Below are 27,686 nucleotides of genomic sequence, written 5' to 3'. Positions count from 1 at the left end.
CGTGGAAATTTATTCTCTTCCAAATTATTACGTTCGAATAAGTGGCTGTAAAAAAAAAAAAAAAAAAAAATGGAAGCCGCAGAATATTCTTTTAAACTAGCCCAATCTGGCAACCCGGTCACTAATTATCCAGTCCATTTCTCCTTTTGTGTTTAACTATTCATAGAATATGGGGCAGTGGGATCCCTGCCTTTAGCAATATATTGCAGTAGTGTAGTATGGAGTTGTGAAGGAGGAAAAGGAGGAGGATGATGATGTTGGAAAGCAACACGTTAGAGACTTAATAATAAAAATAAAAGAAAAATGCCTCCCCAGAACTACATTTTAAATAATATACGTATATAGTATATAGAGATTAAATATTTCATATCAGCCATCACAATTAGATGATTTCTTCAGTGGTGAAATTTTATTAGTTGTTGCCATGGCAGCAACGAAGCATCGAGGCCTGGAGGAAAAAAAAATTCTCATCTTCACTTACAGAATCCTAGTTTTGAAGGCTAATACGTATGAATATCTTCAGGTTTCACTCCCTGCAGGTTCACACGGGTTCACACGTACTTTGCTTTCACAGCTGATGGAGAATTTTTTTTTTTTTCCGACTCATGTTCTGTTTCTCTTAAAACTTTTCTACTACGCTGCATTTTCTTTCTATTTATTAGTTCAATTATGCATCACTGAACTAAATAGTGGGCTGTGCATGGATTCCGGTTTTTACTGTGTTATTTGTACAAAACTGTTACTACAAAAACAATTGTTTACGATGTCTTTGGATGTTGCACCATTAAATTTTCCATTCATTTGAGCTTGAAGATCTTGATCTGCCTGCTATAAAGTGCTGATCTCAACCCTGTTGAACACCTTTGGGATAAATGTGAACGCTGACTGCATCCCAGGCCTCCACACCTTTTCACCTACATCAGTACCTGACTTTACTAGCGCCCCTTGTGGCTGAATGAGCACAAATCTCCACAACCACACTCCAAAATCTAGTGGAACATCTTCCCAAAAGGGTGGGAAATTATAGAATGGGATGTTCAAAAAAAGCATAAAAAGCACATGAATCTTCTGGTCAGGTGTCCACAAACTTTATAGACTGTAATTACATACAGTGTAATACAGTATGCAGTATAAAGATCAGCCTCTCTCTAGAAACCGCTCGGAAGCTCTCGTTAATAGGAAGCAAAAGAAGACAAAAAAAAACCTCTCGGCAGAATTTTCTACAGTTTTCTCAGCCTCAGGAAGAGATAGGAAGTCCAGGAACAGGCTTGATCAATGTCATAGTGTGCAAAGAGGAAGAAACAACATGGAAGGGTGCAGAGGGCTTTGGCTATTTTTGCGCCTTCAGACGGAAATGGGACGCGGCCCAGAGAGGAAACAGATAGGCTAAAGCTTGTCGCACGGTAACCTTAAGCAGGAAAAAAGCCTGAGATGTATGTTTTAGATCCTTTGGAATGAACATAGAAATTAACCCTGCGCTTTTTTGATCCGACGACAAGACAATAAATAAGGGGCATATGAAAAAGAAACAAAACCCTCGAATTGTAATTTCATTAAATGCAGTGAACAGCATAAAAATCAGTGTTCATATGATATCCCAAATAGTCCGACTGCATCTTTTCCTTTTTCCACAATTGATTCGTGATGATAAAACACGTATTTCTATGTAGGTGGTATTCCTAAGAGCGTATGCTTTATTAAGAGGAAGTAAATCTTCCGTCTGACAGCTCTACAGTGGGGAGCTCCTAAAAATACGGTCGGTGCAGCCCCGACCAGAGGGGGCTGCCCGTGTGGTCTCACCTCAGTCGCTCTTAGTTAATATCTCAGCTGTACGGGCCACTTCAAATCCCGTCATTTAAAAAGGAGGAAATCCATCGCCCATGTTGGCCGTCAGTGAGTCAGTGTAACACTGAAAAATCTCTCTGCAATAGAAAAGCATAGTGATGGCTGGATGAGATCAAATCCTTGCTGTGCTTTCATTCAATTTCCAAATTTTTTTTTTCCTCCTGTGTGATATCTCCCACCTTTCCATGCTTACATAAAAAAAAAAAAAAAAAATCCAAAGACTTTATATAGACCGACTGGGTCTCGAGATTTCTCGCTCATAAGTGCTGGTGGACCACAGTGTTTAAATTGGGGGCGGTCAGACACTCTGTCCGTTTGCCCCATTTCACAGACCACAAGCCGACGAAGGCGTTTGCTCAACATGTTTCCCTTAAGACCGGCCAACTCGGCTGTACCTCCCAAGCGTTTCAACGCAAGATGGCAATTTACGAGAGCAGTCGAGCTGATTAAAAATCAGACGTGCTCGAGAGCTTGTGAATATTGTAGGGACAAACGTTTGTGGACACCTGACCATAAGATTTGTATGTACGTTTTGAACATCTCATTCCAAATCTAGTCTCGTTTTGCTGTTACAAAAACCTCCAACCTTCTGAGATGTTCCACTAAATTTTGGAATGTGGAGATTTGGACTAACCACCAGAATGTAGGAAAAAATAGGTGCAGATGAAGGTTGAGGAAACTGGGGGGTGCAGGCAGTGTTTCAATCCATCCCTATAGGGTGAAGGTCAGAGTTCTATAGCAGGCCACTTGAGATCTTCCACATCTTCTAAACCATGTAATTTATATTTTCATAGAGCTGGCTTTGTGCTCAGGGGCACTGTTATTTTGGACCGCTTTTAGGCCTTCTAGTTCTAATGAAGGGATAATTTCATGCATTCAGCGACTTGTGTGCCTCCAAGATCATGTGACTTCCTTCATTGAAGACTATTTAAAATGTACATTTGATGATGTTATTATCATGCTACATCGTGTACATGATCACCCCATTGATAATATTGATTAATCCATGATGTCAGTCATGGCAAATCTGTCCCATCTGAAAGCTTCTAGGTTCCTGTTCAGCACCATCTCTACAGCCCTGTCCTGACCAGCCTCCACTGGGTGCCAGTCGATGGATTGTCTATAAGGTTGTGATTATATAATGTTTGCTTCTTAAATCTCTACACAGCACGGCGTGGTGTCTATATGTCCCGCCTCCTCTGCGTGCATTCCAGCTTAAAAGCTATAAGATCTTCTAACAAGCTGCTTAGAACTACTCCATGAACCTTATTTTTTTGTAAGATTATGGAACAGTCTAAATTTAAATGAAAACTTCTCCATCATTATATACATTTCTGAATCCAGTTTACATACGTTATTCTCCGTTTTGTCTTCATTTAGGAATATGTTTTCATTCATCTTTGATAAAACGAAGAAATATTTTCATGTTGTACAGTTCAATGATGAGAACTAATTACAAGAACATAAAACCTGAATGGACTTGTTTTTTTCATGATGTGGAAGGCAAGAGGAAGAGCAGTGAGACATGATATGGAAAAGGAAAGGGATATGGTGTAAAGGTGGGGAGTGACATGGTGAGGAAAAGGACATGGATATAATTTGAAAGTGGAGAGGGATTTGATGTAGAAGGGGAGTTAGTGTTGGAATTGGAAAGAGGAGGAAAGGTAGAAGAGGAGAGAGGACATGGTGTGGAAATGGACATGGGCATAATTTGGAAGGGGAGCAGAGCATGGAGTTGGAAGTGAAGATTGAGGAAGGGACATGGTGTGGAATGGGTGAGGGATATGATCCGGAAGAGGGAAGGTACATGGTCTGGAATGGAAGAGGTGCATGAAGTGGAATGGGAGAGAGAGACATGGTGTGGAATGTGGCAGGGACTTAATGTGAAACGTGAGAAGGACATTATGGTGGTATCAAAAATGGCTAGTTTTGTAAGACGCCAACAGATGGCAGCACGAGGCTGCACGCACAGTCACAGGGTGCACAGGGTTTCTCGCCAGAAACACCCACCCTACTTGCCAGATTTGATTCCTGCGAACTTTGCCCTCTTCCCAAAGATGAAAATCCAGCTTAAATGTTGCTGTTTTGACACCACTGCAGAGATCCAGCACGTCGGAAAAACAAACATCCAGAACATATTTAAGAAGTGGCAAAAACTGACAGGAACAGGGGACTATTTTGAAAGTGAAAGTGTGTCTTCTTTCACAGTCTTCTTTCGGCTGCTTCCACTACCTGCACATCTTCCCTCATCACATCCATAAACCTCCTCCTTGACCTTCCTCTTTTCCGCCCTCCTGGTGGCTCCGTCCTCAGCGTTCTTCTACCGATATACTCTGAAGGTAAAAGTGTGTAAACGTACAAAAATAAAGTACTTACTTGTAAACAGTGGCAGTCTGGAAACTTTCTGATACCACCTCATATGTGGAAAAAGGAGAGAGGGGCATTATGTGGAAGGGGTGAGAGACATGGTGTGGAAGTGGAAAGCGACTGGATGTGGAAGGTTAGAGGGAAATTATTTGGAAGTGGAAAGAGACATAGTGTTGGAATTTGAGAGGGAAAGAATACGGAAAGGAAGTGAGACATGCTGTGGATTTGAGAACAAAGTGTAGACTGACGATTTGAAAAGAAAGAGGGACATGATGAAAAAGGCGAGAAGGACACGATAGGTAAAGGAAGTGGGACACACTACAGAAAGAGAGACAGGACATTTGAACATACTACCATGTCTGACCCAAATCTCTCACAGGTGTTCAGTGTGATTGAGATATGCTGATTTGACTGCGAAGGCCGCAGCATGTGATTTATCCTTTTCATACTCACCAAATCATCCGGAGACCTTGTGCCCTGTGGACGGGGACATTTCCATCCTGCACGAGAGCATGATGCATCCTAAGAAACAAGTGGCCTAATAATATAGAATACATCATAAAAATAACTTTAGCATTGAATTTGCAGTGACGTTTCTCTTTCAAGTTTTGCTTCGGTTTCGATAATGGCACTAAACCTCACCGTCGTTCCGCGTGCACTCTCTGATGCTATTACATATTTAAATAGCCGTGAAAGTAAGTACATTTATTCGACCAACACATTCCTCAGAGATGATAGCAGCGCGCTGTGTGGATGCATTACGGCATCCGATTTTAAAAAGGCTATTTATTACTCTTCAAGAGGTGTTGACCTCCAATTCGCAATTTGCCCGTCCAGGTTTTATTTGCCATGCACGAGGCAGTCAATTAATGCATAAATACTTTAGCGTGCTTACAGTAAAAGAAAAGATGGATATTGATCGGCTCCATTATTACAGACACGCTCCCTTGACGCCGATGCAATGAAGCAGAATGAAGATGCTACACGCCATAACCGCAGACTAGAACCGTAAAGATCTTTTATTGCATCGCGATTGATATCTGTTTTAAACAAAGCAGGTCTGGAAGTTTCATTGGCGTTCCTTCTTTACTCACATTATAGGGTTTACTTCGTAAAAAAATAAGGCATATTATTAACATTACTGTGATCGGAGAGACAGCAAGATGCGTTTCTGCTTTCCATCCAGGATTCCTACAATGCCCTGGATCCACTGTGACCTTAATAATAACCTTCACTCTTTTGGGAAGATGTTTCATTAGATTTGTGCTCAGCCACAAGGGCGTTAGGAAAAGTCAGGTACGCATGTAAGGCGAGGAACCCTGAAATTTATCACCAATTGAAAAAGGGTTGAAGTCATAGCTTTATAGCAGGTCATACAAGATCTTCCACATCTTCTATCCCATGTAAAACATATTTTCATTGAGTTGTTCAAGTGAAGGGAGAATTCAATGCTACCACAACATTCAAAGACATGCTATACAATTGTGTGCCTCCATGTTTGTGGTTACAGAGAACCTCATATGGGTGGAAAAATGTCAGGGGTCTCGGTAGTTTTGTCCATATCGTGTATGCATCTACAACGGTGTTGTTGTTCTCCTTAGATATGTTACATTTGTTTTGCCTCTTTTATCCTGTGTACAAATCAAATCAACTATCAGATCAAATCAAGATCGAATGTTGTGATAAATCTACCTATTATATCAAAATGCACGCTCAGGAAGAAGGAGCGTTGTATGTGTAGTCATCTTGACCCTCACAGCAGTATTGTGATGAAGCAGCAGAAAGGTGAGACTCATTTCAGCTCTGCTTAGACGTGCAGTCCTGCAGTGACCCAGCTAGACCTCGGTGGCTTAAAAAAAAAAGTCAGTATTCTGCACTCAGACCAGGGTTATGCTTGACACATGGACACGTACACGTGGGGGACGTGGGCAGCTGTGCAAGCAACATGGCTCACATACTTACCTGGGTGCCATTTTTAATCCATTTGGAAGTTGAAACGCTCTGTCCACTAGGGGGCAGGTCAGAGCTGAAACATACCTGACCAGCACCTGAATACCTTCTACTGAAGGTGAAGCTGTGATAACGTCAGTGGGGTCCATTCGAGATGATACAATAATTGCATCCCACTTCATCTCACCATCTAGAGATGTAGTTTGGACACTGGACCACCATGAGTGTTTAAAGGCTCTGGCATGGAGAAGCTGGTTTTGGATCTGTGATGATCGCAAATGTTGAGCTATTTTATGAGTTGCTCAGTAGCTCCTGGTTCTATAACCACAAATGACTGTAAAAGACTGTAGAAAGAACATTACTCATAATCACACACTCCAGTGCTCATGTTAGTTCTCACTCTCCAGTGTTCTGTATTATTTAAAGACTATAATCACACTCTTGATGTCACCCAAATGAGGATGGGTTCCCCTTTTGAGTCTGGTTCCTCTCAAGGTTTCTTCATGTCATCTAAAGGAGTTTTTCCTTGCCACAGCTGTTTATTAGGGTAATAAATAAAATCTTGTACTTTGTTATTTAGAGAAGGACTTGAAGAGCAGCCAAATGTCCTACAAAATTAAAAGACACCCAAACTCAACTGTGGGAGTACAACAAGAAGAACAACACCAACAACACCTGCACCATTAACAATGACAACATAGACGAAAACAACAATCAACAACAAGAAAAGCACCAGCAACAACAGCAACAACTAAACCAAACAGCAGCAACATCAGTACCAAGTAAAACAAAGCAGCAGCAACAGTAGTAACAACAAAACAAGAACGACTGCAACAACAATGACGGCAGAAACAAAAACAGCAGCAGCTGCAGCAACAACAAAAAGAAGTTGGGCTGTTTGAATGACGAAAGCTGAATTGGATTGTTCCATGGCACATTGTAGGACTGGTATAGGAACAGTGTTTTTGCAAAGTACTGTGAAACATTATTCTCAGAGAAATTTCATGTCAAAGCATCAGATTTCTTCATAACTCTGAAAGTATCAAAAGAGATGATTTGAACAAAACCAGGACACCTGGACACCAGCGCAACTTCATGAACATTAGAGCCAAGCTAACAACCCCTTCTTGTAAAACATATATGCCAAGTAATCCACGGTGGTCCACTACGGGACTATTTTCCTAATGTTTTTTTTTCCAACCACAACTTATGAGCTAACTTCATGTGACATGTTCTGGGGAAGAGCGTCCACAGCAATTAGAACTGAGCGGAAGCTACATTGCTCATAAAACTTCTAAACACTACATTTTTCCATGATTATGCAAAAATCGTAATTCAAGTTTCCTTGCATCAAATTACACTCTGAGACGTCTGCATGTGTGTGTGTAGCCTTAGCTGGTACTGAAGCTCAACCCTTCATAATCTTTTTCCCAAACACAGCTTTATAAACTCCAGTCAGCTAATCCAATCAAATCTAAAATCTGGAACACGGTGCAACAGCATGTCAAAATAAACTGGAGAGTTATCAGGTCCTAAAACTCATCATTATCGAGGAGAGCTGATAACTTCCTGTGGCATGAACAACATTGGCAAACCTAGATATGGGTGTGTCAACTTTATGCAACTATGAGGCAACTTGGTGGGGCGACTTGGTGCGGCAATTGCTATTAGGAGTGAAGACAATGTGTGATCCAACAACCAATGGGAGTGGCGATCATAGAGTGCATGTGATTCAACCAACAAGGAGAGTGATGACAGTATGTGATCCAACAACCAACAGGAGTAAAGACACTAGAGTGAGCTTGAGTCAACAACCAACTTGAATAAAGACAGAAGAGGACAGGCGATCCAACAACCAATAGGAGTGAAGACAGTAGAGCCTACGTGATCCAACAACAAATGAGGTTGAAGACCATAGAGCACAGGTGATCCAACAATCAATGGGAGTAAAGACAGTTGAGCGCAAGTAATCTGAGTACCAATGGGAGTAAAGAAAGTAGAGTGAAAATCATCCAACAACCAATGGAAACGAAGAAAGTAGAGTGTATGTGATCCACCAACCAATTGGAGGGAAGACAATAGAGCATACATGATATGACAACTAATGGGGCTGAGGGAAGATATGAAAGAAACAGAAGGTACAGATTGTCCCCGAGGTACGATGCTTCGGCTTACAATTTTTCAATCTTACAACGTTGATGGCTATATATGAAAATATTACGCAAATATTTACAAGTACAATTATTAATATTACAATTTTTGCGTTGCATTTTAATTTTCTTATGATACAAAGGGATAATGCCAGGATGTACGCATCACCCACCTTGTGAGATGCCACACTCTTGCCAGCAGTCAACAAAATTCAGCTGTCTCTGTGTTAGAGTGGGTTTTTTGTGTTTTTGATGTTTCAAAGCCCAAATTGAGCTCATATCTATCCCTTTTTTTTAAGCGGTGTCACCAGACACCGAATTGCGTGCAGGCACCCCATACAAATATCCCGTGAAATTTATACATTACGGTACCGCTTTGCTTTGCTAAACTATGTCCTGTTATTTGTTAATTTATAAACAAATTTTAGTCTACAACCCCATACTGATCATTCTTTAAGTCTCCCGGGTAGGCTAGGCCACGTCTTGACTTCCGAAAGTATCTGTATAAATCAATGCACGTAGTACTTTTTATTCGTCAACAATTTTGCGTCCACGTCTGCATCAGTGAACAACATCGACAATGAGGAAACGATGACGCACGAGTGTCCGAGTCTTGAGACTTTCTTTATCATACCTTCTCAGGAAGTTTTTCCCTGAATTGAAAAGAATTGTGTTTGAGGAAGCATTTGGCTGCTGTCCAGTGAGACGTATATAGAAATCTAGTGATGTATTTAAAAAGAAATATAAATATTATGATATAATACAGTATAACGCATTTGAGAAAGTAGCAGTACCGACAATAATACCGTAGTCCAGATGTGTGTGTGTGTGTGTGTGTGTGTGCGCATATGCATGGGTGTGTGTGTATGTGTTTGCGCGTCTGTGTGTCTATGAATCCATTTGTCCCTTTCAGGGCCCCCAAAGCAATCAGTCCGTCAGTTGGGAATGAGCTAGCTAATTTCCCTCCCTCCTCTCGTCCCACCCCCTGTTCTCCTCTCAAGACGGATGCTTTGGGTAATAAGGATAATCAATAGACTTCCTCACTCGCTGCACTCCTCCCGCATTATTAGCCATTTGTCATTAACCATCAGCCTCTCTTATCCGACATCACTATCTTGTTTACATGGTGCTCCGGGCCTCCCCTGTGTCCGCACCAGTCAAGATTACCCAAGGGCCTCTCTGACACACACACACACACACACACACACACACACACACACACACACACACACACACACACCCATTCGAACTCTCCCTGAGGTGATGAATAGATACATCTACACACTGACAGCTTACACATGCACACTCCTGTTGTGATTTACTTCAAGAAAATTAATCAAGCGATGACAAGACAAACAAAGTGGAAGAGACACAGACACGGGAGCGAGAGAAAGAAAGAGAGACAGAGAGGGGACATAAATGAAGTAATCTTCCTTCCTTTGATTTCTCCAGAGGGAAGCGCAAATCACACGTAATCTCTTAATTAATTAATCGGCGACTGGAGACCCGATCATCTCGGCATCTGCATGCTTTCAGCACCATATTCCAGAACTAGCGTATATAACATCTCAGCAAGCATTCTACATTCTGCCAATTAGTTTTTTCTCATAATGGTCGTATTTTCTTTTTACAGTATGTACAGGTTTGTACCTCGTTCATTCTTAAAAAAACAACAAAATGTGGATCACGGCGCATTGGTTTCTTTTCTGATTTTTTAATACAGAAAGCAGGAAAAAAGGCGTAAAACTGATTTATTGCTTGCAAGTTTTTCTTTTTCCTATATTCTCTATTCGTTTAATCGTAAAAAGTGTAGCATTCAAAATCTCCCAAAACCCAAATATGATCAATGCCCTAAAGTGCACAATCCAGGAAGATTTCTGGAAAAAATGTCCACTCTGGAGTCATTTGCGTGAATTATAAATAATAATAATAATAATAATAAACATATTCAGGAATCGCAGACAAGTCTAGTAGAACACGGTGCGGGGCAGGGAAGGGTGTGGTGGGGTTGCTCAGGGTTGTTCTGCAACGAGTGTTCGAGTTTTTTTGCCCTGCATTACAACATTGAAAGAAGAGGACATGTGTGGGACTCCCATTTCCTGTCACTCTTGTTGTTGTTTAAAAGCACATAGTGATCCATATGAACTTTTTGGAGCAAAACCAGAATGTTGAATGAAGCCACTGATGGATTACTTTACGACTTTTTGGACAATTATAGATATTTTACAACAAATAGGCGCATTTAATATATTTTTCATAATGAGCAAAAAAACTACATTTACTGTAATTTCCGGACTATAAAGCGCACCCATATATAAGCCTGCACTGAATTTTATAACTATTTTTATTTTTAACATAAAAAAGCCGCACCTGTCTATGAGCCGCAGGTGTCTACACTAATGTACTTTACACAGGCTTTAACGAAAGACACGTTACACACGGTGTAACGAGTGAAATATGTTGCGCTTCCTTTAGGAGCATAGCGGTATTTTGGGAATAGCATGCCACTGCATTTTTTCCGGTATTACTGCGTGAGTTCAAGACGAGGAATATGTCCTTATTATTTTCTGATGCTCATTTCTAAGTTTCTTTGACTAACACTGTTGCCAAGAAAAATAAAAAAGCACAAGTTTTGGAAACCTGTCTGTGCTCATATGATTTCTGTTGTAACTGGAGTTAGCGAGCTCTCCCTTCACCCAGACTCAACACATTACAACGGCTTGTATCTAAACAGTAGCCTACCAAGAAAGTCATTGTTCGCTGTCTTCCTCATTCCTTTCACAACTATTTCTCTCCGGAGTTAATCTTTTGGCATCGTCGTGCGTTAAAAACCTTTTTCTCCCGAAGCCGTGCAGCTCAGAACAAAGCTGAGGTGCGTTTTTTCGTTTCCGTTCGGAAATTTAATTGGTCTAATGTTATGGGGTTCAGTTTTTTGGCTTGAAGTTTGTGAAACCGGGAAAAACCCAGGAAAAATCCATAAATTAGCCGCTTCGTTGTTTAAGCCGCAGGGTTCAAAGCATAGGAAAAAAGTAGCGGCTTATAGTCCGAAAAATACGGTAAACATAAATTAATGCAATATACATGGACTGGACATTGGGCTACTGGAGCTCGTCTGTTGGATCAGACCTCACGAACCAGCCTTCGCTTCACACGTGCAACAATGAGCCTCGTCCGTGTGACCCCATGAGGCCCATGTCACCGGTTCACCACTGTTCCTTCTTTGGACCACTTTTGATAGATACTGACCACTGCAGACCAGAACAGCCTACAATAGCTGCAGTTTTGGAGATGCTCTGACCCAGCCGTCTAGACCAATGGTCCCCAATCCCAGGGTCAATTTCTGTAAAAATATTGTCCCGGTCCATGGCGCAAAAAAGGTTGGGGGTCGATGGTCTAGACATCGCAATTTGGCCCTCGTCAGACTCCTCAAATCCTTATGCTTGCCCATTTTTTCTGCTTCTAACACGTCAACTTTGAGGACAAAATGTTCACTTGTTGCCTAATAATCTACCCACTAACAGGTGCCACGATGAAGAATTAATCAGTGTACTTATTACTAGCAGTAATCAGTGTTTTGTTGGAAGAATCTAGAAGAATAAAGATAAGTATTGGGACACATGACTTTGTTATTCTATGAAACATTATATATTGTTTTTAATGAAGAAACTACACACAGACATGGAGAGAGAAAGAGAGAGAGAGAGAGAGAAAGAGAGCAAATACATCATGGTGGCTCGGAGTGAAGGCAGTAAGTTATCTACGCTTGAACACTTAATTTAAATGACAGGTAGGTTAACAGGTACACGCCCTCTTTGATTGGCTTGTCTTTGATTTGCCTCTCAGTCTAGTCCAGAGGGAGCCGGAGTCTCAACCAGGGGCCAACGGTCACTCGCCAGCGCTGTTTGCCTGCAGTGATACAGCTCTAGATGATATGGCCTCTTTTGATGGCTGGCTCATTTATCACCCACTTTGCTTTGAGTTAATAAGAGATAAGGATTGAAGGCTTGTCTGCACATCAGGACAGCTCTAATCGGATCGTCATCCTCGTAGCGGAGATTCAGGCTCAGGCATATTCGCGTGACGTTGAAAAAATGTGGTCAGTGATTACTGGCCGTAATGGATTTCTCAGCAAGGTGATACGTAATGCATGAAATGAATTTGGTATATAGATTATAAATATAGCATATACTATATGGATAAAAGTTTGAAGAAATTCTACATACTGTTATAATGATCTTCACTCTTCTGGGAAGATGCCCCACTAGATTTTGCTTAGGGAGATTGCAGCTCATTCAATCTCAAGGGCATTAGTAAAGTCAGGTACTGATGTAGGAGGAGGTACGGAGGCCTGGGGTGCAATCAGTATTCTAATTCGTCCCAATAGGGTTGAGGTCAGAGCTCAAAATTGGGGCCACTCGAGATCTTCCCCATCTTCTGCTTTGTGCACAGGGACATTGTCACTGTTTACTTTTAAGAACCTCATATGGCTGGAAATCTATCTGTCTGTCTGTCTGTCTGTCTGTCTGTCTGTCTGTCTGCTATGACCTTAATGAATAAAAAGACTCTGTCCGTCTCCTTCAGCATTTTAAGGGCAGTAACAATAAAAGCTCTTTAAAACTGGGGTTAGTTACAAAAAAGGGTTCTCTTTGAAAGATTCCCTTGATGAAAATGTGGAATATAAATAAAGCAAGGTCCTTTTGGAAGGAGGAAAAAAAATAATAAAACTTCCTTCCTGGAGGTGTCATCCAGGGGGGAAAAGCTCACTCCAAGCCACTCTTAAATTCCCAAAGACCGTTCTGTCATCAAACTCCCAACTGCTTACTTCAAACAGGCAACGGCCAGACTTCTTTTCTCCCGCCATGACCGGTGCCCCCCCTTTTTCCTTTTCATCTGCAGACAGGGACCGGAGTCAACAGTCCAAGCACTCACTCTGCAGGAGCAGGCATAACACGCTAATAAGATCAGGAAATAAGATCAGTGGATTCGGAGTCGCTGATTGATGATGAGCAACAGTGTAGAATTTGCAGCGTGGCGATACGGCGGAGTTGAGGCCACCGTTTTAATTGCTACTTTGTGGAAAGGCGTTTTGTGTAAATGTTTTTCTGGTTCTGGCGGCCGCGGGAATGCTTAGCGTTGTCTCGCCGGCCGATTCCTTGCCACTGTTCGACCCCTGAATTGCTCATTTGGGATAGATTTAAAATCATTTCTGGATAGCTGCTTTGCGGCAATGTAAATTGTAAAAAAAATTAATAAATAAAATGCAGTATAAATAAAATTAATTCTGCAATCTTCAAATTGAATTGAAAAGTCTTCTAAGTACTCGTCTCGCATCCTGATCTTCTTTTTATGCTTATTATATATTTAGGGTAACAATACATATTATATATAAGTCTCATAACCCAATAAAACTACTAGACATGGTACAGGATTAATTTTTTTAAGCCTGTGTCAAAAGTCTTTGTACATCAACCAAAACGTCTCTGGAAATTTCTTCTCTCTTATATCTTTCTATATCTTGCAGAATGACTATAAAGAGGACATCCACGGACATACACCTCATGATGCAAAACTCTATTGATCATAGTCCCCCCTGTGCATGCAGAGTTTTTGTGACACCCTAAAATTTATTTGGCTTTGAATAAATATAATTATATTTGTCTAGTGATTGACAGATTTGCACCCTGCTTCCTTAGGTCATTTCCTGTTTTTGTAAAAACAAACAAACAAACAATTAATTAATTAATTTCCCCCTGAAACGTGTGCTCACTACGTTCTCGGTGCTCCTCCTGACAAAATAACAACGATCAATTCTGCACAATGGGTGTTAAAGTCCACTTAGAATAAATGGCAAGAGATTAAATGGATGCAACCCGTTTTAATGGCGTGCTTTCTACTCGGCTCCGGCCGATCATCCCCGTAGTGCTCCTGGAAGCCGATTCTGATTTATCTGGCTGCTTTTTCAGCACATCTGCAGGGCTACTTCTGCTTTAGGGTCAAGGCGATGGCTTTGTGTGGCTATAACGGTCAGGCAGTCAGTGGCACACACACCCCAGTAGATTAATGGCCCTTCACTGGAGGTCCTGCTACTGCCTGCCCTTTACCTTTATCATCCCACCTCGCACACTCTGCACACGCTGCTCCCAGAGCTCGTCTCGTCTCGACTCGGCTCAGAGCCCCGCTCGCACCTTATCCTCCTTCATCCACCTATTTTATGATTCTCATGGTGAAGTCTGCAACACAATGCATGATATCATTCATTCAGTTTTGATCAAACAAAACATATTAGAACTTGCTAAATAATACAATGGACAAAAGTATTGGGACAACTGACTTTTTTCAGCCAATATGTGGTTCTTCTCCAATCTGCTCCCACAACGTTGGAGTCACGAACCTGTATAGAACGCCTCTATATGCGCTAAAAAAAATTTAAAACTTTACTAACGCCCTTGTGGGTGAATGAGCACAAATCTCCATAAACACGTCTTTCCAGAAGAGTGCAGGATGCTATAACAGGGAATGGAGACTAAAATGTGGACTGGGATGTTCAGATGTCAAATCTTATGGTGGGATGTCCACAAACTTTGGTCCATATAGGGAACAGACTTCATCTACTGTAGTCACATGGACCTGTATGGAGTTACTTTATAGTCAGTTATAGTTCATTTAATCAAAACTTTAACGCTGATCGAAATGTCACCGTATGTCGTGACGTATTCACGAGGCAGTTATAAATATCGCTATGAAGATTCTTAGGCAATTTTGCATATCACATTGCAATGTTTATTACCAAACACACATTTTATACACATTCTGAGGTTAAATTATTTTTTTCATATAGTTCATTTTACATTAAAAAATACTCTTCAAGTTGCCCCCAAATTAGTTTGTTCTGAATGTGGAATTACAAGCAATGATTAGGCAAAACTGAGCAGTCCATTATCTCGACTATTTGCCATGCAAGACTTAAAAATATAAAAAAAGACCCCAAAGAAAGTTTCCCGCCATAACAATGCTTCATCTGCATCCATCATTGTATTACATTGCCAGTTATTAAAGCAACACAATACCTCATAGTGTTTATAAGCCTCAGATCAGACACAATGCATCCATCTTTTTTGTCTCAGTTGTTTTTGCGCATTTCCTCCTTTTTTTTTTTTAAAGCATATAATCCCTAAATCCAGACCTCATAAGGGCTACAGCGCACTGGCAAACAGTGACAACAGAGATTTTATAGTTTCCTGGCTGAAAGCGTTTTAAAGAGCGACGTATTGTCTTTGCCGGGCCAAATGTGAGTGGAAACAAGAGGGAATTGGAGTGAAGAGAAGCAGGGAAAAAAAAACGGTTCGTGAGAAACCGAGGTAAATAATAGGCAGGAAATGAAGATCAAAGCCCCCGAGCTGGTCCGTTTGTTTCTCACCCACCTCCCTCATCCAAACTTATAAAAAACAAGCCAAGCAAAAGCGCCTTCTGAGGCCCCGGGCTTGGAGGAAGTGTTGAAAATTGTGACGTTCCCATCCTCAGGGTGTCACTACAGGGAGGAAAAGTGGTGCACTGGGGTTGTGTTTTCCAGGAAAAAGGCTGTATGGCGACGAGTTCAGAGGCAGGGTTGCGTAACCGATCAAAGATGGCGTGCTCGGGGGCAGGTTTTCCAGCCGTGGTTGAGAAAGAGGTCGCGATGGATGTGAGGGAAGATATGCTTGTTGTAATCTTTATGGAACTTTGATCTTCACTCAAAGAGATATTTAAAAGGAAATACAAATAATGTGACAAGTGAGTGAAGATAATCAACGAATCACAAACTACATTATAGAGACAAATGTTTGTGGATATATGATTGTGTGTTTTTTTGAACATTCCATTCCCCATTTGCTCTTACAATAACCTCCAGTCTTCAGGGAAGATGTTCCACTAGATTTGGTTGAAGATTTGTGCTCATCAGGAGGGTGAGGAGGTCTGGGATGCACTCTGATTCATCCCAGAGGTGTTCAACATGATTGAGTTTAGAGATCTATAGCAGGCCACTCAAGATCTTCCAACCCATGGAAGGGAAAATGACATTCTGTATTATTGTGTGCAACAAGTGGAAAAGTCAGGCGTCCCAATACTTTTGTGCATATAATATATTTATAGGTTGTTCAAAATGTAGTTTTTCTCATCGGTGAAAGTTTGTATCAATTACAGGTTTTGTGTCTGTTGGCTTTTGTTCTTAGTTCAGATTTCCTTATATCAGTGCCAGAATCACAGAAAGCACTGAAGACTTTGAAAGTGTGGCTAATTAAAAATGCTCGGACTGGATGTGGGCAGAAGGCGATGATGTGTCGAGCGATGTCCCCGGTGTGCTTACATAGCGATAGTCTTAATCTTTTTATCTCGGTTTTTTTTGGTCTCTTACAGCAGCCTAATGTGAGTAATAGCTGTTTGATTTAACCATTATGGACGTTTCAGAGAGGGGAAAAAAAAAAAAAAGAAAAAAAAAAAGAAGAAGCTTGTTCATTGCTGCGTTTGGCACTCCCCATTAGCTTTCATTCATCGATGAAATAATGGCCGGAATGGTGAAATTTTTACATGCTTGAGTAGGCTTTCCTGCTCATTAAATCTCGCTCTCGCTTTCTCAGTAGGGAAGAAGAAAATGTTTGCCCCTTCTGCCTATTACACTGCACTTCACAAGAGAAACAGGAGCTCGCATTGGAAAATGTTCCCTGAGGCATCTGCTTCTGTTTGATTGCCTTTTAAAAACAAAGCAAATGGGATTAAGAGTGATTTAATGCTTTTGGAAATGAAGCGCGATCACGTGATTAAAGGAGACAGATTCATTTCTATTAATGATTTCGGACACCGGAAAACATGCACGTGAAAAGGCTGTATCATTTAGTTAAAGAAATCTAAATATTTTACATAAACGCAATATATACACATGAAAATATATATTCTGGGCTGTCCATCAATTAAAATATTTGATCGCAATTTAATCACAAAGTTTTTAATACTCTAATCAACATGGGCATGGGAGAATATGGTTGTTTTATGCAAATTTATGTTTATTATTAGTGAAACCAAACTGAACAGAGAATGAAGAAAAAAATGTTTTAAATGATGTAAATTGTCAGGATTTTGCTGTGTTTCCACACGGACGGTTTTAATTGCCGGATGTGGGCACCGCGGCGCATTTTGGTGCTTGATTCATCAGTATCAGTACAACGAATGTTCAGTGATTAAAAAGGATTTTTCAGTGAAGGTATTTTAAAAATTGTTTATATCTGAGTAAAAAAAGGGCGTCGCGAATAATTGTGGGTTTAGTTGAAGGATTTAATTTTGCCCAATATATTTATTTATATTTTGAATGAAAATAGTCAAACAGAAATTTTCGCTGCATTTATCATGTTAATGTAATTAGTGCTGTTAAAATTAATTTGCGTTTATATATATAAATACACACACACACACACACACACACACACACACACACACACACACACACACACACACACACTATATATATTTATGGCACATATATAGAAATTAATTTAAAATTATATACACCTATATATATATTTATATATATAAATAATAATAATAATAAATATACAATTAATTTTATTGGATTGCGACACAAAATTGCATTTGCAGTAAAACCCGCCTTAATAAAACAATCAAAACAAAAAACACCCCATTTAATTAAATGAATGCAGCCATTTCTATTTACTGGTCCCTTTAGAATGCTGTGGTATTTACTACACAACTTTTTTTGTACAGGTAATAGTTTGGATTGTGACCTTTGCCTCATAGATGTGATTAATCCTATCAGAGTTTTCTCATGTTAAATAGCAATTTTATTATTATTGTAATTGTTATAAAAAAATAGCTATAATTACAATTAAATCTTTTAGAATAACCTTCAAAAAAGATACAGTATCAGTATGAGAGTCCTGCTTCAGTAAACATATTGTATGCATCTCAGAGGATATGGAAGCAGCGTACAGGAAACCTTGCACATGCTCAGATTGTCACGAAACCACGAAGATCTAAGCAGATACGAACGAATGGGAAACGCAGTACGCACGGTGTTGATTTTGAGTGTGCTAATGCAAACACTTTCCCTCCGTTTGAGAATAATTATTTACTACATCCAGAGAACTCGGCTCTTAGATGGAGTCTATGACAACATCCTGCTACAAAAAAAAAAAAAGAAAGAGAAAGAGAGAAAGGGGAAAAAAAGAGTGAGAGAGGAACAGCCGGTCAGTAGACTTCCTCTGATGAAAGACACAGTCGCACCTGTAAATCTATGGGCTCTGGGTGCAGCTGCAGGGACTTCAACAGCTTAGCATCAGGGGACACAAAACTACCCCAAACACACACACACACGCACACATGAATACACGCATACACACATGCGCACATACAGGACAATGATGGAGGTGGATGTACAGGAAAAGAACAGTAAATGGTATCGGAAACACACCCACACAGTCCCACTGGAGTTGTGTGTGTGTGTGTGTGTGTGTGCGTGCATGTGTAAGGGGGAAGTCATTTTGAAAATAGTATTAAATTAAATTCAGAAAATGATATTAAACGGGCGCCAGTACTTTTAGTTTCTTGCTGTGACATTCACCTCAACCCACAACACACAGATGCCATCTTGACGGGGATCAAACCCCCCCCAAATAAAAATAAGTCAACAAGCTGGTTTTGTGTACAGGGGCATTGTGATACTAGAACAGGTTTTGATATTGTAGTTCGAGTGAAGGGAAAATTTTATGTCTCAAAGAAATTGTATAAAATTGGTGGCATCAGTTGATCCACATATGAACCACATATGGCTGGAATAGTTAGTCGTCCCAATACTTTTGTCCACAGAGTGCATTTTAATAGAATAGAGAAACAACAATTTGTCGCAGTTTGGTAGGTTTCCAGAGAGGCTGTACGGGTACGCTACGACTGCATTTCGGTGTCAGTCTGCAAATATGCTCATGTAACACACACGCTGCCCTCTGGGACGTCAACAAATGCTGCTATGGAGGCGGTACTGTAATGCCACATGCCTCACATAGCATGCTTTACATACCCGCATTCTTGCTGGATTTCAAAAAAATATCTATTGATTGGAAATATCTTTACTCAATTATGGAAAACCTTTGGAAAATGCACGGAACTGTGTGGAATTAAATCTAACAATTTCTTTGTACTCGTCTACCAAATACTATACAGAAATCATTGTGAGCTTAGAAGGAAATAAATCCGTCGAAAATACTCGTTAAAAAAAAAAAAGCTGCTGTTCGATCCAAAAAATACGTTAGTCCCGTCTTACAAGCGTCAGGCTGGTTTCAACCCGTAACACTACACCCCAAACTCGGGCACATGACAATGTCAGGTGGTGCAGGCCCCCGAGCTCGGCTCTCCAAACAGGTCATAGGAGTCTATTGTTATTTTGGAGGGAGCATGTGTTTATCTTGGAGTGGCTCCGGTTTCTTGCCTCGTGCCCGACTTGTCTATTACGCTGAGCTGCATGATGGATGGATAAATGGATAGACGGATGGATGGCTGGCTGGCTGGTTGGGTGGGTGACCCCCATACCACCCCGCCTACAATACACCTCCACCACCACTCCCCCCCTGCTGTGTGCATTCCCCAGGAACTTATTTATATTCACTCCAAAGAGCAAAGGTGCTCTTTTTCATCCACCAGCATACTTTCTCAATACAACACACATTTTGTGTGGACAAAAGTACTGGGACAGCTGACCTTTCCTGTGGCCAAACTGTTACCACAAACTTGAAGGCACAAAATTGTATCAAACGTCTTTGGATGCTAAAATGTACCATCTAAAAGGCCAACAAAGTTTTGTTCACATAGTGTTGAGAAGCCACCAGAGGAAAAAGGATGAGGAATGAAGGGCAAAATATTTGGCAACATCAATCTCTGTTTTATGATAGAACAAGAATGCAGTAAGGTATCTAAACAAACAATTGTAAATAAATATGGCCACACTGAAGAAGCTGAGGAACTTCTCTTGTAAATGACATTGTAAAAATCAAGGACAAGAGACTCTCTCTTTCTCCTCTTTCTCAATTCCATTCACTGAGCATGCAGATGTATGCATTAAAAAAATTATTCCTTCCATCCCTATTAAGACAATTTTCCGTGACACTAATCCTTAATGTTAACAAACAGTTCGGGCAATGATCAGTGTTTAACATTTAGTTCATGAAAAATTGGCATCGAGAGAGAAAAACAAACAACAACAAAAAAAAATATTCCCCGGAGTCCAGTGAGCTCACCTTGTGCTCGGCCATGATTACCCAGCTTTCACCTGAGCGCCTCGCACGCCTCTCCATTCTCCACCCCGTCTCGCAGCGCATGCGCAATGCTCGCGAGGGCTCGTGCCTCGCTCGACCGAGGAAGTGTTAATTGGCCTCGCGAGTTAGCCGAGCTGTCAGGGTAAAGGTTCTATCCTTGACGTATCAGCACATTTGGCCACTGGTGAGCGATCCCTTTTCAAGTCAGACATGCTCTGTGCGTATTCTATATCTCATTAAAAGCGGAGAGTGGCAATTAAAACAGGGAAAGAGGGGGCTTCGTCCTCCCGGATTAGAGGCTCAAAGCGATTCTGCTAAAAGGTAATTAATAGTTTTGGCATGAGCGTGTTTCCATGAGAAGTTCTCCACCCGACAGAAAACAAGTGTTCGGAGCTCTCGGACATTCGGCGCGTCTTAGGCTGTTAAAGGTCATGACTGTGAACTATTGTATATGATGTCTTGACATTTTCCCATCGCTTGAACTAGGAGACCCGGACCTGTTCCTGCATGACAATGCACCTGTACACAATGTGAGCTCCATGAAAATAAGGTTTCTATGGTTGGAATCGATCTTGAGTGGCCTGCTACACTTTGACCTCAACCCTGTTGAACACCAGGCCTTGTTAACTACATCAGTGACTGACTTTCCAACACCCTTGTGGGTGAATGAGCACAAATCTCATAAAGCACACACCAAAATTTAGTGGAACATCTAGTGGATTATCAGGGCAAATGGAGAATAAATGCAGAATGGGATGTTTGAAAACCACATGGTATCGATTGTGGTGGGTTGATTAGACGCATCGCTTGGTCTTACAACTGCATTCGAAGGTGAATAAAGTCATAAGAAACAAATGATGTCGTAAGGAAACAAACGATGGTTTACTGGCCAGAAAACCACCAACAAATTTGCATTTGTATTAAAAATGCCGCTAGAGTGGGGAAAAAAAGGGACAGGACTTTGGTCTTAGGCAGGAACTGAATATAGGCTGAAAATTGACACTGGACATGAAGCCAAGTCAGGGGATGAAACAAAACTTGAGCCTGAGGCAAGGCGAGGAAGAAAGCAGCATCTGAGAGGCAAGGAACAGAGGCAGAATCCGAAATCAGCGATTACCACTGGGAGTGCAGATGAATCTCCAAGAGCAAGACAAAGAAATATTACAATATGGCGCCGAATGTGACTTGATAAAAAGGTAACAAATATTGATGAATGAATTAATCCAGTCTTCAAAGGAAGATTTGGGACCCGAGACCGGACAGTATTAGTATTCACACCCCAGACGTCTGAGGTACATCGGAACTGCACGTCCGACACGAGCTCGAATGTTTCTGGCCAAAGGTGATGCGCCTGGGATGAAAAATCAGAGCCTGTCCGAGGCCATGGATGTGAAATAAAAATAATAAAACTGAGATCCTCTCTACAGGTGAGGGGAGAGACCTTGCCCCTGGTGGAGGAGCATAATTATCCAGGGATCTTATTTATATGTGATGGAAGAAGAGAGCATGAGAAAAAATGGATCCGATCGGAGGCAGAGTGGTAAATAAATGAAAAGAGGAAAAAAAGAAAAAAAAAGACTTTGAATGATTGAGGAGAATAAAATCGTGCACTCAGGAGTACATTTGCAGTTTCCGGTGCAGAAAAGAATCTCAAAGTTCACTGCAGTAAGTGAAGCTGAATGTGTGTGCAGGCGGATAAAATGTGCAGTGGCCTTTTATGCATGAAGCACAGAATACATTCAGAATATCGTGAACATTTTTAGAATTCTGTCATGCTGTCTATGAGATATGATTCATATCTAGACAATATATATATAAATATATACATGACAAAATGATCTGGCAGAGAATTACTACTCTAATATACACCATGCAAAAAAGAACAAGAAGCACCTTTAAACCTTGATTTAAACACGTGCACGACTTAAAAAAAGGTGGCGGCCATTCAGTAATTCTCAATAAGGCCAATACAATGGGGGTGAAAACTTTTGAGCAGGATGATCGGTGTCAAATGCTGTTATTTGGTCTTCTGTTGTATCTTCTAAAGGACAATACAAAATGCTAAAATAATAATAATAATAATAATAATAATAATAATAAATTCAGGCCATCATTTAAATCAAAAACGTGCAAAAGTTTACATCCCTCTTCTTGTCATATGACCCATTTCTTTTTGTTTTTTGCACAGGTACAATTGAGACCTGTGTGTCACCGTCATACAATACATACAATTTACCTACACACACAATAAAGACAGTGTACTGACGTTAGTCCAACATCTGAACAGTCACACCAGTAGTCCCACAGGATTCCAGTGGAACTGATTGTTGGAGCTACAACAGACTTTTAATCACATGGTATTCGTGAGCTCTAAGCGCCTGCCTCAACACGTGTGTGTACACTATAGTACATAAAGTGCACCCTTCCTCACGTACTATACCTTTGTTACAAGTTGTCTGGAAATGAGAAGACCAGTTCTATTCACTGAGCTCTGTGTTTCAACCAACGTGGGTAAACCGTCTCTAGCTTCAAGCTCGTCACCAGACCTCTACTGCCATCTACAGGACAACTGGAATAACAAAACTAAGATATTTCAGTCTCTGGGATTAAACCATATAAACAATCAAAAAATGAAAACAATAATTCCTATAAGTAATACAACTGATCTTTGCTATTGGGTTTTCTTCTTGTTCTTGAGGATTTCTTTCCCGATTTGTCAGCGCAAAATGTCAACATGGAGGAACCTTTATTGAAGAGTTTGAGGAAGTCTTCAAAAGAGGAAAATAACCAATAACAAAACATCATGTTACTCTACACACAGAATCCCAATGCTGTCTGGACTAAAAGGATGAAAGGAGGATTCCTGTATCAACTAGTAAATAAAAACTCACCTGAGAGAAAGGAAAAGAGACCGAAAAAGAGAGAGAGATTGCGAGCTTTTCTACTGTATGATGACTATGAGGTGTCTGTATATCACCTGAACAGCAAGTCAGATCAGTGTTTCGGAACCAGAAGACGACTCCTGCATCATTAGGCTTTAAAAGACACCATTAGATGCTAAAAAGATGCAGTTGTCCTCGATACTTTCCTCTTCACTCACATGGAAGGTCACTGATGGGTCATTGCTCCTCCCCTTCCCCCAATTGAACAAGTAGAAGATTGTGGGCCTGCATTGGAACTGAAAAACATTTTAATAGTATTTCAAGCTGCATTGTTGTTTTTTTGTCTTTTTAAATATATCAAATTTAATATAAAAATCAAAAGATTAATATTACATAATCCTGTAGTAGACGGGACCTGCTTTGGAGCTCTGAACTCAAACCTTTTAAACACCTTTGGGATCAATGTGAACGCTGACTGGACCCCAGGCCTCCTCATGACGTTACTAACACCCTTTGGTCTGAATGAGCACAAATCTCCACAAGCGCACTCCCAAATCTGGTGAAACATCTTCCCAGAAGAGTGGAAGCAAATTGGGACAAATTGTGGAATGCGATGCTCAGAAAGCACATACCAAACTTATTACCTGGTGTCTGCAAATATTTTTATAAATATAGTGTATTTATCATCATCATCATCATCATTATTATATATTTCCTGTGTGTGATGTTTAATGTAACCTGAACAAATGTCCTCAAAAGGATAGTAATGCTGGAAAGATTTTTCATCCCTTTTTGCAAAGAGAGAGAGAGAGAGAGAGAGAGAGAGAGAAAGGTGGAAAGAGTGAAAGAAAGTGGGGAGTGAGAAAGGCATAAGGAGATGGTAGGAGAAGGAGGAAGAGACAGAGAGAGACAAAAGAGAGAAAAGAAATCTTGGACAGAGTAAGAGAGAGAACATCTACAGTACGTACTACTGTCTCTTACTATATAGCTGTGAATAAATGCGTAATAACATGAAAGATGCATTATAATAATCACTATTACAATTATTATGCATGTGAAGTATCTCAGTTGATTATGGTGAAGAGTGGGAAAAAAATAAAATCACCGCCCAAAGGCTGTGCTGGAGCATGTAATACTGGTGAACTGCCACTAGATGGAAGCACATATCTAATTTCACAGCAGCTCGATATCCAACCCACAGTCTGAACTGCAGAAACGCACCAGTTTTATTATTTGAATGAATAATAAATTGAGTAGATTTCTTCCAAGTGATCAAATTTTTATAACCTTCAGAACATCTGCATTTCTCAGGCCCTTTTTTTTTTTTGCTGCCTTCACAAACTATATGGACAAAGTTTGTGGACACCTGACCATAACACAATGTTCCTTTAGAACATAACAATCCACTTTTTGATACCGTTTGTTGTTAAAATAACCTCCACTGTTCTGGAAAGATGTTCCACAAGGTTTTGAAGTGTGCTTGTGGAGTTTTTTGCCTAATAAACTACAAAGTCAGGTCCTGATGTGGAAGGGAGTGAGGAGGCCTGTGGTGCATTGTTGTAAAATGTGATTAAAACAGAACTGCTGCTCATTAGATGTTTTTTGTTTGTCACACCATTCTGTACAAACTCGTGAAATGTTTGTGTCTGGGGAAAAAAAAGTGGCCCGACTAGACTAGTAGCAGCATTAACATCATGGTTAAAGTCACACAGGTCATAGAGACGACTTTATTCTGATGCTCACAAAATCGTACGAATTTAAAAAAAATTAAAATAAAAAAACGCTGGTGAATTTATGTCTAGTCGTACCTAATAAAATATCCAGCTAAAATTGACTTCATTGGTAAAAACCCTAATGCTGAGAAATTCGTCCTTTTTTGTGTAAAATGGATGTACAGTAAGATTCAAACCCAGTGCCAGGAGTGTAACTTTAGAACAACACGCCCTCACACTTGTCTTTTTTTTTTGCGGTGTAGTGTTTCACATCCACACATTACACTGGTGCCAGCGAGTAACCACAGCCATCGTATCCAAGAACACCAAGACATACTTTCTAAAAATACAGCTCGCTTGTGGCTTTTGCAATTTTTTATTTTCTTTTTCTGTGGAAAACAGGAGAAATAAACAAACTGCGATTCCTAATTAAAGATGCTTCTTTAAAGCGAACAAAACAGAACACATCAGATTTTTTATGGTAAAAAAATTTTTTTATAAAAAATATAATCACCAATATAAGTAATGACACAAGTACTGTATTCTAAAAGTGAGTGAGAGGAGTTTTGCATGTTTTGGTGTTATGTCCATGTGAGTTTCTGTTGGGTTTTTCTACACTAGATGGACACTAGATGGACAAACGTTTGTGGACATCTGGCCATAAGATTCATATGGGCTTTCGTACCTCCCATTTCACATTTAGTATCCACTTCTTGTTATAAGAACCTACAAACTTCTGGGAGGATGTTCCCCTAGATTTTGATTCCACTAAATCAAACCATATACACTATAGACAAAAGCCTGACGTTTCCAGCCATATGAGGTTCTTAACCAAAATGTCTTTGGATGCACCAGCATGAAACGTAGAAGACTTCGACCCTACTGAACACCTTCGAGATGAATCGGAATGCCGACTGCATCCTTACAACCAGAATTTTTTAAATGTCCTTGCGAGCACAAATCTATGTTCAAAAAGCACATTGTCTGGTGTTTACAAATATTTGTCCTTTAAACAAAATCTACTGATCGATCGCCAATAAAATTGGCATTGATTTCATTATAGTTCTTTTTTTTGTCTTTTTTCAGTTGCTATCTTGTACAGCCGTCCATACCACTGTTATAGTTACACACCTTTTCTTCATTCTGATGATGTGAACATTAGCTGAAGCTCTTGACCCACAGCTGCATGATTTTTATTTTTATTTTTGCATTGTCTTGCTGAGACATGATTGGCTGATTGGATAACTGCATGAGAGGAGCAGATGAGTGTGGCTTAACTCCTGGTCAACTCACCAATCTTTCAGCTCTGTGTAGAGATGAAGAGCAGAGAAACAAAAAAGCACTGACATTACTTTTCAAGGGCATGATTTTATCACTGTTTTTTATTCGATAAACATTGAAACAGCTAAAAGCTAAAAGCATTTGATATAATACACTATAAATGCCTCTTTAAATGGTTATGGTAAGAACATAAAAAAAAAACATACATACACAAGGTAGATACATAGGATGTGAGATCTCATCACATTATTTGAATTCAGGCCACGTGGTGAATGGTAGTGACGGGTCGTAAATGAACGATTCGTTTGTTTTGAATGAGTCTCTAATGAATAAATCGCTCTGAGACTACGCATCCTTCCATTTTCTACTGGACGTGTGTGAGCAAAGAATCACAAAATCGCTTATGTTATGTACAGGAAATAGAATTGATTAGTTTACCTCTCAACTCTTGAGGAAATCTATATCTATATTATATATATATATTATTGGAACTAAAATCAAACTGCGTGTATGCAGACCTTTTTTGGGGATCTACTAATCGAAAAAATGTTACATTTTATTTATGATCAAAGGAACGAAATGAACTAAATGGCTCAAAAAAATGCACCAGAATCAAAGAACCGAGTCACTAAAATGGTCCGATCTTTCTATCACGAGTTAATGGACACTGCTGCCGTTACGGCGTTTGGATTGAACAGTAATCCGGTGTTAATTAATCCAGAGGATTGACTGGCATTCCCCCGCTCTGCACTCCCACCCGAACACTGATACGATAAAGCCAGTTCAGCTGCTCCACCAACTTAATTTGGATTAACGTTTCGTGAACGAACGGCAACGAACCGTAATCTGGGTTTAGCCTACAAAGGGCTGGGGCATTTTCTCTGACTCGTGTAAAGTGTAGCGGATAAATGATGATGCCACTGAACCTCCTCTGGACCCTCAGGTTAACCTAAAATAAGAACTAAAAAGTCCCAACAGGGAAATCCTTTGGGCTGCAATCAAAACACTCACGCCTGTGTATTTTTTCCAATGTAGATCGTTTAAAAGTGAAATAAATAATGAACTCAATGGTTCATCGTGTGTAGTAGTTGATAGAAAGCAATGAAAATGCTGAACATAACTGTCCAGTACACTCCGAACAACAGTAAAGCGAACAACAAGCCCATCTGTGGTATGGTGATGAAAAATTGAACCAATAAACCGAAA

The 27,686-nt window shown here is 40.3% G+C and overlaps 1 long non-coding RNA gene across 1 annotated transcript; it reads right to left on the bottom strand.

Annotated features, from left to right (window-relative positions):
- Positions 1–14,172: 14,172 nt before the first annotated feature.
- LOC124391742 lies at positions 14,173–23,105 on the bottom strand. Its single transcript, XR_006927032.1, has 2 exons — positions 23,046–23,105; positions 14,173–14,542 (listed from the first exon to the last, which is right to left on the bottom strand). It is a non-coding gene; the product is annotated as an uncharacterized LOC124391742 (long non-coding RNA).
- Positions 23,106–27,686: the final 4,581 nt, after the last annotated feature.

The sequence above is a fragment of the Silurus meridionalis genome, chromosome 9, assembly GCF_014805685.1.
Source record: "Silurus meridionalis isolate SWU-2019-XX chromosome 9, ASM1480568v1, whole genome shotgun sequence".
NCBI lineage: Eukaryota > Metazoa > Chordata > Actinopteri > Siluriformes > Siluridae > Silurus > Silurus meridionalis.
This window is presented reverse-complemented; position numbering and strand designations above follow the sequence as displayed.